Here is a 12,897-nt window from a genome sequence, read left to right as displayed (position 1 = left end):
GTAATGTTTCTGCTTTTGAATATGCTATCGAGGATGGCCATAACTTTCCTTCCAAGGAGTAAGCGTCTTTTAATTTCATGGCTGCAATCACCATCTGCGGTGATTTTGCAGCACCCTCCCCCCCCCCCCCAATGAAGTATGACTCTGTTTCCACTGTTTTCCCATCTATTTCCCATGAAGTGATGAAAACCGATGCCATGATCTTAGTTTTCTGAATGTTGGCTTTTAAGTCAACTTTTTGAGGTATGACCTAAATCCAATCCTTTATGATTATATAGTAGAAGTGAGAAATAAATTTAAGGGACTAGATCGGATAGAGTGCATGATGAACTATGGACAGAGGTTTGTGACATTGTACAGGAGACAGGTATCACGACTATCCTCATGGAAAAGAAATGCAAAACAGCAAAATAGGTGTCTGTGGAGGCCTTAAAAATAGCTGTGAAAAGAAGAGAAGTGAAAAAGAAAGGAGAAAAGGAGTGATATAAGCATCTGAATGCAGTGTTCTCAAGAGTAGCAAGGAGAGATAAGAAAGCCTTCCTCAGCGATCAATGCAAAGAAATAGAGGAAAGCAAAAGAATGGGAAAGACCATCCCCTCAAGAAAATTAGCAATACTGAAGGAACATTTCATGCAAAGATGGGTTCTATAGAGGACAGAAACTTTACGGACCTAAAAGACTCAGAAAATATTAAGACAAGTGGCAGGAATACAGACTAGAACTGTACAAAATAGATCTTCAAGACCCAGATATTCACGATGGTGTGATCGCTCACCTAGAGCCAGACATCCTGGAATGTCAAGTCAAATGGGCCATAGAAAGAATCACTCCGAATAAAGCTAGTGGAGGTTATGGAATTCTAGCTGAGCTATTACACATCCTGAAAGATGATGCTGTGAAAGTGCTGAACTCAATATGCCAGCAAATTGGAAAACATAGCAGTGGCCATGGGACTGAAAAAGATCGGTTTTCATTCCAACCCCAAAGAAACACAGTGCCCAATAATGCTCAGATTACCACACAATTACACTCATCTCACGTTCTAGTGAAGTAATGCTCAAAGTTCTCCAAGCCAGGTTTCATTAATACATGAACCGTGAACTTCCAGATGTTCAAACTAGTTTTAGAAAATGCAGAGGAACCAGAGATCCAAATGCCAACAATCTTGCATCATTGAAAAAGCAAGAACGTTCCAGAAAATTAAAAACAAACAAACCAAAAAACACCTATTTCTGCTTTATTGACTATGCCAAAGCTTGAATTGTGTGGATCACTAGAAACTGTGGAAGATTCTGAAAGAGATGGAAATACCAGACCACCTGGCCTGCCTCTGGAGAAACCTATATGCAAGTCAGGAAGCAACAATTAGAAATGGACATGGAACAACAGGTGGGTTCCAAATAGAAAGAGGAGGATGTCAAGGTTGTATATTGCCACCCTGCTTATTTGACATGAATGCAGAGTACATCATGAGAAACTCTAGGCTGGAAGAAGCAGAAGCTGGAGTCCAGATTGCCAGGAGAAATGTCAATAACCTCAGATATGCAGATAATACCACACTTATGGCAGAAAATGAAGAGGAAGTGTCAAGCCTCTTGATGAAAGTGAAACAGGAAAGTGAAAAACTGGGCTTAAAGCACAACATTCTGCAACGAAGATCATGGCATCTGGTCCCATCACATCATGGGAAATAGATGGGGAAACAGTGGAAACTATGTCAGGCTTTATTTTTGGAGCTCCAGAATCACTGCAGATGGTGATTGTAGCCATGAAATTAAAAGACATTTACTCCTTGGAGGGAAAGTTATGTCCAACTTAGATCTCATTTTAAAAAGCAGAGACATTACTTTGCCAACGAAAATCCATCTAGTCAAGGCTATGTTTTTTCCAGTGGTCATATATTGATATGAGAGTTGGACTGTGAAGAAAGCTGAGTACCAAAAAATTGATGCTTTTGAACTGTGGTGTTGGAGGAGACTCTTGAGAGTCCCTTGGACTGCAAGCAGATCCCACCAGTCCATCCTTAAGGAGACCAGTCTTGGGTGTTCTTTGGAAAGACTGATGCTAAAGCTGAAATTCCAGTATTTTGGCCACCTCACGTGTAGAGTTGACACATAAAAATCTCTGATGATGGGAGGGATTTGGATCAGGAGGAGAAGGGAATGACAGAGGAAGAGATGGCTGGATGGCATCATCGTCTCGATGAACTTATGTTTGCCTGAACTCCAGGAGTTAGTAATGGACAGGGAGGCCTGGTGTGGTGTGATTCATGGGGTGACAAAGATTCGGACACGGGCCTGTGACTGAAATGAAATGAGTAAATTAACTGTTTTGTTGTTGTTGTTGTTGTTGAGCATGTCATTGGTAATATATGAAAGGAACAAGTGTAATACATACATACATACCCGTTCAAGTGATATTTCATGTGTTACGTCACTACATTCCTGTCTGACACTCTGTATCACACAGACTGTCACCATAATGTATCCTCAATGCATGGGATTCTCAAGGTGAAAAAGTAGGAATGGGTTGCCATCCTTAGTTCCAGGAGATCTTCCCAACTCAGATTGAACCTGCCTGTCTTATGACCTCTATGTTAGAAGACAGGTTCCTTAGTACTAATACTACCTGGGCAACCATTAGCTTATATATGGCTACACATATACATGCATATGTATATGTTGAAAGTTTGGGTATATAATTTTGCTGTCTACAGGTAGCAGTATATATTTTGCAGGAGGTATATAACTGCAGGTATGTCCTTTTGCAGGATCTAATGATTTGCTAAAAGTGGTTTCACTTACATTCATGTCAGAGAATTATATAATTTCCCTTGTGACTTACCCTTTGAAATATTGGTTCTTTAGGAATATCTTGTATAATTTTTCATACATTGACAAATTTGCAAACACATATCCCATTTTTAAATTTTAGCTTCACATCTTGGTTTTCAGAGAATATACTTGGTATTATGTAAAATACTAAGACTTGTTTTATGCCTTAATGTGAAGCATATTTTTGAGAATATTTCAAAGAAAGTTCAGGTACAATTGAAAATATGACATACACACACACACACACACACACACACACACACAGTATGTGTTTATATGCCTATTTGAACATATCAGTGTAGGTACATAATTTTAAATATATATATATATATATATATTTTTTTTTTTAACCCTTCTTTGATCTTGAAGTGTTTTGGGTCATGTTCCTCAGATTTATAGTTTGCTTTCAGTCTCCTGTCTTTTGGGGATTTATACTAAACCTGTATTAGGTATTTTCACATTACTTTAGGTCCTCTGACTCTGATGCTGGGAGGGATTGGAGGCAGGAGGAGAATGGGGTGACAGATGATAAGATGGATGGATGGCATCACCGACTCGATGAACGTGAGAGATGGTGATGGACAGGGAGGCCTGGCGTGCTGCGATTCATGGGGTCGCAAAGAGTTGGACATGACTGAGCGACTGAATTGAACTGAACTGAACTAATGTCCTATTCAGGCAGAAGCCCACAGTCAACTTCTTTGAGAGTGTAAGAATCTTTCTAGAGACAGTATCTTTCTGAGGTTGTAGAGAATAGAGCACACTGTGAACCAAGAAATTTGCCAGCCATATCAGTAAACAAATGATGCTGCAGGCATCAAGTCATAAGCCCTTGAATCTATCCATAAACGTAAAACCTGGGGGAACTCTTGATGAAATCAGTTTGCCCACTATCAAGTCCTTAGTTACTGCACTTGAAGCTGGCGTGGCCTGAAGAACTGACTTGAGACAGAAAGAATAGATACTAGCCCTAGTTAAGGTGATTATCAAAGGAATTATTTCAAGGAGCCCAGATTCTTGCATCTACCATAGGTAGAAAATATTTAAATCCATTCACTTGAGGTGTCCAGTTTTTCTTTCGTTAACCATAATATTCAGACATTCTCCATACCTGATCATTGTACCAAAATTTCTGTAAAACTTGGATCCTCCTATCCTTCGTTAGAGCAGTCTTTTTGCGATACTTGAGAAGTCGCTTCTCATGATTAAATCCTTCTTAGAATGAAAGGCTTGATGAAGAAAACATAATTCTCCACTTTTGAGCTATGCATTTTTCCCATTAGGTAGCACACATTCTAGAACTGCAATATAAGGGATTCTTGTGCAGCACCTCACTGTTAACTTATGTTTACTAATTCCTACTTCCCAAAGTTTTGAAAGTCAAAGGTCAGCTATTACTTGGGGCTGGTGCACTGGGACGACCCAGAGGGATGGTATGGGGAGGGAGGTGGGAGGAGGGTTCAGGATGGGAAATACATGTATACCTGTGGTGGGTTCATTTTGATATATGGCAAAGCCAATACAATATTGTAAAGTTAAAAAATAAAATTAAATTTAAAAAAATAAAATTAAACTTGAGGGGATTCATGGTTTCATAAACCGGTGACATCAGTTTATGAAAATATATAACCATATATGTTTACTTTACTTTTAGAAAGCCGTTCTTTACTTTTGGAAACAATGGAAAATTAGGGAAGTGAAGGGACACAAGTATAGAGTCTGAATTTATTCTGCCCAACATAGCTCTGCATTTAAGTTTGTCTTTTTTTTTTTTTTTGCTTTTTCTTTGCCTATACATACTAAAGCCATCCTGGGTACACATTTTAATTGACATGCAGTGATGCTTTACTTGTCACTAGCACAAATTAGACAAAGACTGATTTTCTTTCCTTACAATGTTGTGTTAGTGTCTGCTGCCCAGCAAAATAAATCAGTTATTAGTAAATACAGGTGAGCCTCCCTTTTGAGCAGTCCTCCGATCTCCCACTTGGGCCTCCTCTCCTACTCCAAAACCAATTCCACTAGAGCACTGCATAGCAATAGCTATCTACTACATACTTGGTATGTCCTTCCTGCACTGTGTCCACAAGTCTGTTTTCCATGACTGCATCTCTTCCTACACTCCAAATGGTTTACTCAGCATCTGTTTTCTGGATTCCACTTAAATGCATTAATATGCACACACATATATTTATTACTTCTTTATTTGGTTGCCACAAACCTCAATCGCTCTGTGTGGAATTCAATTCCATGACCAGGGATCAAACCTGGGACCCCTGCATAGGGATCATGGTGTCTTAGCCACTGACCAACAGGGCATTCCCCTGTTGTTGTGTTTTCTTTAAATGATGGCCATTTGGAATGGTGTGAGGTGATATGTTGTTGTACTTTTGATCTGTGTGCCTTTGTTAAGTTGAGGTCGTTTTTTCTATGTTCAGTTTTTGAAGAGCTTCTATCACAAACACTTGTTGAATTATTTCAAAAACTTTCACCAACTATTGAGGTAATCATATGGTTTTAAACCTTGACTATACATTGATATGCAACTATTGAAGAATGTTTCCATATCTTGAATAAACCCCACACTTAATTATGGTGTCCAATCCTTTTATGGTATTGGTGGAATTTTTTGCTCATATTTTGGTAAGGATGTTTGCCTCTGTTCATCTATGAGATATTAGTCTCTAACTTTCTTTTTCTGTGTTATCTCGGGGTTGATATCAGGGTGATGGTGAACTTGTAAGATGACTTCTGGGTTTTCCTTCCACTCTAGAGTTTTGGAAGCGTTTCAGAAGTGCATGTGCCAGCAGTTCTCTGACTGGTTCATAAAATTTCCCTGTGAAGCTTTCTGGAGTTTAAGTTTGCCAACTGGAAATTTTTTCATCACAGTTTCAATCTTAGTGCTTGTAATTGCTCTGTTCATATTTTCTGTTTTTTTTTTTTTTTTTTTTTTCAGCTAAAAAAAATTTAGCTGAATTTCTTAGTATTTGTCCATGGCTCAAATTCTAAATTTTATTGACTTATAGTTGTTTGCTGTAGTCCCTTATGACTCTTTGTTATTTCTGTTATATCAGTCATAATGTCATCCTTTGTCATGTCAAATTGATGGATTTGTTGTCCTCTTTGTCTTGATAAGTCTGTATCATGATTTGTCTATTTTACTTCTCCTCTCCAAGAGACCCTTTTTAGTGATACTGATTTTGGCTATTGTTTTTATCATTTCTTTTTTTTAAATTTCTGCTTTGATTTTTATCATTTTTTCCCCTTCTATTCACTTTGGGGAATTTTGCCTGATTTTTCTTCTTTCTCTAAATGCTTTAGATTGTAGGTTATGTTGATTACTTGAGATGTGTAGAATTTATCAACTTCACTCTTTTACTGCTTTAGCATGCTCCATAACTTTTGGATAATCATGTTTTAAATATTATTTTCTTTTAAGATTTTTCTTTCATTTTCTCTCACATTTCATGAGTGATCTCTTGGCCATGTACAGGTGTATTTATTCATCTACATGGATTCATGTTTCTCACAGTCCTCACCTGCAAATTCTGCTATGTAAATCAAAACATTGTGGTTAAAAAAAAAAAAGATTAATACCATTACCACTATCTCAAATTTATCAAGGCTTGATTTGAGATCCATTTTGTGATATATCTTGAAGATATTTTATTTTCACTTTAGAAAAAATGTGTATTCTGCTCTGCTTCAGTGAAATGTACTATACGTATCAATTTACTTTGTCTGGTCTTGTGTGCCTTTGAACACTTGTGTTTCATTTTAAACTTTATTTCTAAATTGGAGGATAGTTTCTTTCCAGTGTTGTGTTGGCTTCTGCTGTACAACAGTGTGTATTAGCATATAGGAGGCCAAAGTCTTTTTGTGTGTGTGTGTTGTTGATTGTCTGTTACTTATTCATTTTTCTAGTCCCTATAGAAATGTTTATCGTCTTTTCCCCATTCCGTTTCTAGAATGTTTTATCACCTTTACTACCACAACATCCAAGTTATTTTCAAGGAGCCTGCCTACTTTTTCTTTCATTATGTTTTGAGTTTTTACCACATTCCTTTGCCTACAACATATTTCTCTGGCTTCACATTTCCCTACTGCGTTCCTCATCATTTCTTCCCAAACTTCTGCGTAATAGTTATTGCTCCTCGTCTCCACTCCAAGTTGATAAAATTAGTTGAGTGTCTAGTGTGGGCTTTGCAGTTGGAGAGACTGACAACTATGTTCTTGAATCTGCAGTTGAGTCTTCCGTCTCTAATGGTGATACCATATCTGTTCATGTCATTTGTAGATGTCTATAGAATTAGTCTGACATTAGGCAGTCTATTTGCTGAAGATTGGTTGCGTTTTTCTGTCTTGCTTGTTGTGTAGTGTGAGGCATCAGCCCTGGGTTGTGTAGGCAGTTGGGTGCAGTACATCTGAGATTAAGAAAGAGGCCTTCAACGAGACTGTCACCAGTTAATAATCAGTGTAGACAGGAATTCTCTAGTGTCCCATGATCCTGGTCTCAGTGTGAAAGGTTGTAATGGAATGCAAAGAGCTGGGATTCTTGGCCTCCAGAGGAGAGGAATTCAATCTGGGGCCAGAGATAAGGCTGGATCACTCAGAGCTTTGTATAATAAAATTTTATTAAAATATCAATGAGATAGAGAAAACTTCTCATATAGGCATCAGAATGGGGCAGAAAGAGTACCCTCCTGCTAGTCTTCAGCTGGATATTATATAGTCACTAGTAGTCTGTTAATGAAAGAAAGGAATGTTTTAAAACTCAGAGTGGTACCAGGCCCCCTCACACATAAGATGCATTTTGGGATAATCTTGGCATCAGATGATTCATCCAGGGCCATAAAATGATTGTCTTGAAGAAGGATAGATTACCATACAAATGATTCATTTACATAGATTAGGGAAATACTATCTGAGTATGACATACTGGTTTGTCAAGTAGGTTCTGAGCCATTAGGAGGAACTGACTTAAGAACAGAGTTTGGGGTAAAAGCATAGTACATTAGCATAGTTTAAGACAAACATTTCCATAAGAAAAATGCATTGGTTATCTCAAGGTTTGAGAATAGTTAACTTCAGATGAAACCAGGTGTCATTCTGGCAATATAACATTTTAAGAGAAACCTCCTTTTAAATTTGTATAAAGACAGAAAAAAAAAATATTGCTAGTTTGTTTCCTCCTGCTACTTAAGAGAGATAAAAATGTCTGATACTTTCAGGCCAAATCCTTCATTTGGAGACCCCAGCCTTCCTGCCTGTTACCCTCTCAGATGATGACAGCAGAAAATATCAGGCCCAACTTATGCCCAGAGAACTACAATACCATAGTGATAGATTGAGGAGATTAAAAAAGTAACATAGATAAATGGTAAATAAATAAGTAAAAGGTGCCACAAGCAATAAACACTACAGAGAAGACAACAGATTCATAATGAGAGCCAATCAAGTAAATCTCAAGGCAAAAAACACCACCAGAGTAGAGTGCCAACTGAAAAATAAAGAAAGCAAATCTGACAAGAAGAGCAGGACAGCCCCCACAGAATAACAGGAAACCACAGTTAATATAGAAATGCATACCCATGTTAAAGAATGAAGTGATGCAACAGCAATTAAAGGCACAGAAAATAGGAAACCAAAGTAAAAGTAGAAATAGCTATACAAAAAATAAAAATATAGTTGAAATAATCTTCAAGATCAAATCAATGTGTAGTAACAAAGAAGCATACAACTGAGAAAAATAGTGCACAAACAACACAACAATTCAATGCATCAAAAGAATAATACATATTTCCTTGTGTCTCATCTGTGAGTGTCCTAGTGCTCAACATGGGCCAGAGGACAATTACACCTCTTTGGGAAGTTCTCCAAAGATGGAGAGAACTGGATTCTGGATATCTCTAAGGGCACCTCAGACTCAAAACTGCTATAATTCCTGTGCGTTCTTATAGCTGCCTGAGCCTGGGCATTTTTTTTTTTTTTTTTTACCTCTTCTCGGCTTTGGATGTAATCCGTAGACACAGGGTCTGCATCATTAATCCTGTGTATTTAATCTGCAGCATGCACAACTGGATGGAAGATTCATAATCCTCTTTCTTAATGGCTCTGTCCCTGGGCCTCAGGTGTAAATTTCATCCTTGCTCACATGTGGTCACCAAATGTGTCTGACTTGAGACACTTGTGGTGCACTGGGGTCTGCCATGATGAGCACAGAAGGTTAAGGTACAGCTGCTTGGAATTCTGGAAACATGGTGGTGCTAGTTATGAATAGGAGCCAGCAGCCATAGGCAGAAGAGGTTTTGCCTGAATGGGATCCTTTTCTAGCCTGTGTTTGCAGGAGCATGAGTGGTACTTCTGCTGGTCTTTCTCTATTGCCTTATAGTAGGTGTTAACAGGTGGGAAGGTGAGGCGCTACCAAGGTATCTCTGCCTCCTGAGTGTGACACAGTACAGTCGCTTTGGCAGTTTGGGAATTCTCAAAAGGTATTCCCTGCTACACAACGACTTGTACCTGCTCCGTCAGGCCATTTCCACATAGTCAACAGCAGTCCTCTCCCAGGATCCCTCTAAATCCCTTCTTAATTCCTTTTCACTCAGGTATGTCTGGAACCCACATGGGACACTCTGGTGAGCAGGGCATTCTGCTATTTGATGCTGTGGGAGAACTATTGCCCTTGCAGAAGTATTATTTGTGATCCATTTATTGAGAGAGTTGCATTTCACATCTGCCTACATTTCTGCCTTCTTGGAACTTCTCAGTTTTTCCTGGAAAGCTCAATTATTATTTTTTCCTTGACAGAAAAACATGAAACATTAGTTGCCATGAATCAATCTGTTTGATGGGACATTGCTTACGTACACACGTAACTGGTACTACTTTGACTTTCAATATGCAATCAAGCATATTGTGTTGTCTTTTTTTCTTTCCCCCTTGGAAATTTCTCTTAATGAGGAATTGTCATCAGCATGAAGAAATGCAGAACTTTCCACATAAAATATAATAGCAAAATTGGGCTCAAAAAGGCAGCACTTGAATATCTCTAGCTATTTTTTGAACGTTCCTGACATTTTCCCAGCGTACAAATGTCTAACTTCAGATCTCAAAGCGCAATTCCATTCAGTAGATATCAAAGGTGAGACTTCCATGGGCATAATTTAATTATTGTATAATAAGACGGCAAGTTCATAGGAAATTACCAGTTGGTACTTGACTACTTGAAAAAAGAGAGAAAACGACAGCAATGACCAAAAAATAAAATTGAAAAAAAAAACAAAACAAAACAGGAATGTGTAGTTAGTTATTTAATTATAAGAGGTACACATGAATTGATGTTTGTATCACAGAATAAGCAAGGAGATAGCATACAATCATCTATATCTGCTTAACTGTCTCTGCTAATGACTTGGACACTGTGGATCACACACAAACCAAAAAAAGAAATAAAGAAAGAAAGAAACATAATTTTGTAAAATTCTTAGAGATAAGAATACAAGAATACCTTATATGTCTCCTGGGAATCGTGTATGCTAGTAAAGGTGCAGCAGTTAGAATTGGACAGGGGACAATGAACTAATTCAAAATTGGGAAAGGAACAAGTCAAAGCTATATATTGTTGTCCTGATTATTTAACTTCTGTGCAGAGAACACCATGAAAAAATAAAAATCTAGATGAATCTCAAGTTAGAAACCGAATTTATGTGGGAGATATGAATAACCTTAGTTATCCCAGTGACAACACCAAAATGACAGAAGAAATATAATAATTAAGGTGCCTCTTGATGAAAGTATTATCTGTTTCAAATATAGACATCTGAAATGAGATAGTCCTACATAAAAGATGAAATTCTCAGTTTCACATATGAAAACCTAGATAAAGATTTCAGGGTGTGAAACATGAAATTCTCCATTATTCACATATACAAATCTGGAGAAAGATTTTCCAACATAAAGTACGAATTCTCTGTACATCATACATGAATGTACGGACACGAAATATTCTGCAGAAAATGTGGAATTTTTTTACATTAGAGTTATGAAAATATGGATGCAGATTCTTTGACAGGAAATACAAAAATGTCTGTTTCACATATCCACACATGGTCACATGAAACATGAATTTTTTCATATTTGTCATTTGAAAATATTTGTGAGGTCTTTCCTTCATGAAATATTGAATACTGTCTATTTCACATTTGAAAAACCTGTGTTAATTTTCCTACAAGAAATATAGAATTTTCCCACAGATTTTCATGCTTGGGCTCTGAAATTCTCTATCTTTTCATCAAGAATGTTTGGAAGGTATTCTGATATGAGATTCGGAATTCTGTGTATTTCCCATTTGACAATCTGGGGAGAAATGTTCTCATATGAAATATAAATTCTCAATTGTTCACATGTGAAATATTTTCCAGATTTGTACACATGAAAGAGAATTTCCCGTCATTCAGAAATTAAGATCTGAGCTAAACCGCAAACATCAAACAGCTATATTTCATGTATATCCTGAATACCATATAGAGTTTTCTGTATTTCTTTGATAAAAATCTGGGTGAAGATTTCCCTATAAGAAATAGGGAATAATATATTTTACACATGTAAAATCAAAACCCTTATGATTAGACAGTGGAATTGATAAATAGATGCAGGGGATTCTATCTGACAGATGAGTGCCTGAAGACCTATGGATGGAGGTTAGTGATATCGTGTAGGAAAAAGTGATCAAGACCATCCACATGAAAAAGAAATGAAAAATGGTAAAGTTACGAGGCCTCACAAAGAGCTGAGAAGAGGAGCGAAGCTAAACAAAAAGGGGAAAAAGAAAACAATAACCCTGTATCAGATCAGATCAGATCAGTCACTCAGTCGTGTCCGACTCTTTGTGACCCCATGAATTGTAGCATGGCAGGCCTCTCTGTCCACCACCAATTCCCGGAGTTCACTGAGAGGAGACAGCAAAAGAGACACAGATGTATATAACTGTCTTTTGGACTCTGTGGGAGAGGGAGAGGGTGGGATGATTTGGGAGAATGGCATTGAAACATGTATAATATCATATATGAAATGAGTCACCAGTCCAGGTTCCATGCACAATACTGGATGCTTGGGGCTGGTGCACTGGGATGACCCAGAGGGATGGTATGGGGATGGAGGAGGGAGGAGGTTTCAGGATGGGGAACACATGTATACCTGTGGAAGATTCATTTTGATATATGGCAAAACTAATATGATATTGTAAAATTAAAAAATAAAATAAAATAAAGCAAACCTTAGAGGGAAAAATGAACATTCACAGTGTTGTGTAACTATTGACACTATTTCTGGAATGTTTTCATCATTCTTCCTGCCAGCCATGTTAAAGGACAATTTTGCAACACCTATAAATGTTTTTATTTTATTTTAAAATGCAAAATATTTTGATTCATTGTTTTAATCAATTTGGAACATGTGTTCAAATAGAAAATAAATGTTAACTGCTTCCTCTCAATCTGTATTTATATAATAATAAATCTGGATAGCACATAAAAAGAAAAGAAAAGAAAATTATACACATTTGGATGAAGATCCCCAAAGAATTGCAAGGAGAGGTAAAACCACCCTCAGTTATCAATGTCAATAAATAAAGCAAATCAATAGAACTGGAAAGTCTACTGATCTCTTCAAGAAAATCACAGATACCAAGGGAAAATGTCATGCAATCATGGGCACAATAAAGGACAGAAATGGTATGGATGTAGCCAAAACAGAAACTATTAAGAAGAGGTGGGAAGAATACATGGATGAAATGTGCACAAAAGATCTTCATGACCCAGTTAAGCACGATGGTGTGATCGTTCACCTGAGGACCCGATGTCCTGGAATGTGAAGTCTAGTGGGACTTAGGAAGCATAACGACAAACAAAGCTTGTGGAGGTGATGGAATTCAGTTGAGATATTTCAAATTCTAAAAGATGATGATATGAATGTGCTGCCCTCCATATGCCAGCAAATTTGGGAGACTCAGCAGTGGCCAGAGGACTGGAAATGGTCAGTTTTCATTCCAACCACAAAGAAAGGC

The sequence above is a fragment of the Bos taurus genome, chromosome Y (genome assembly GCF_002263795.3).
Source record: "Bos taurus isolate L1 Dominette 01449 registration number 42190680 breed Hereford chromosome Y, ARS-UCD2.0, whole genome shotgun sequence".
NCBI lineage: Eukaryota > Metazoa > Chordata > Mammalia > Artiodactyla > Bovidae > Bos > Bos taurus.
Note: the sequence above shows the minus strand (reverse complement) of the source record.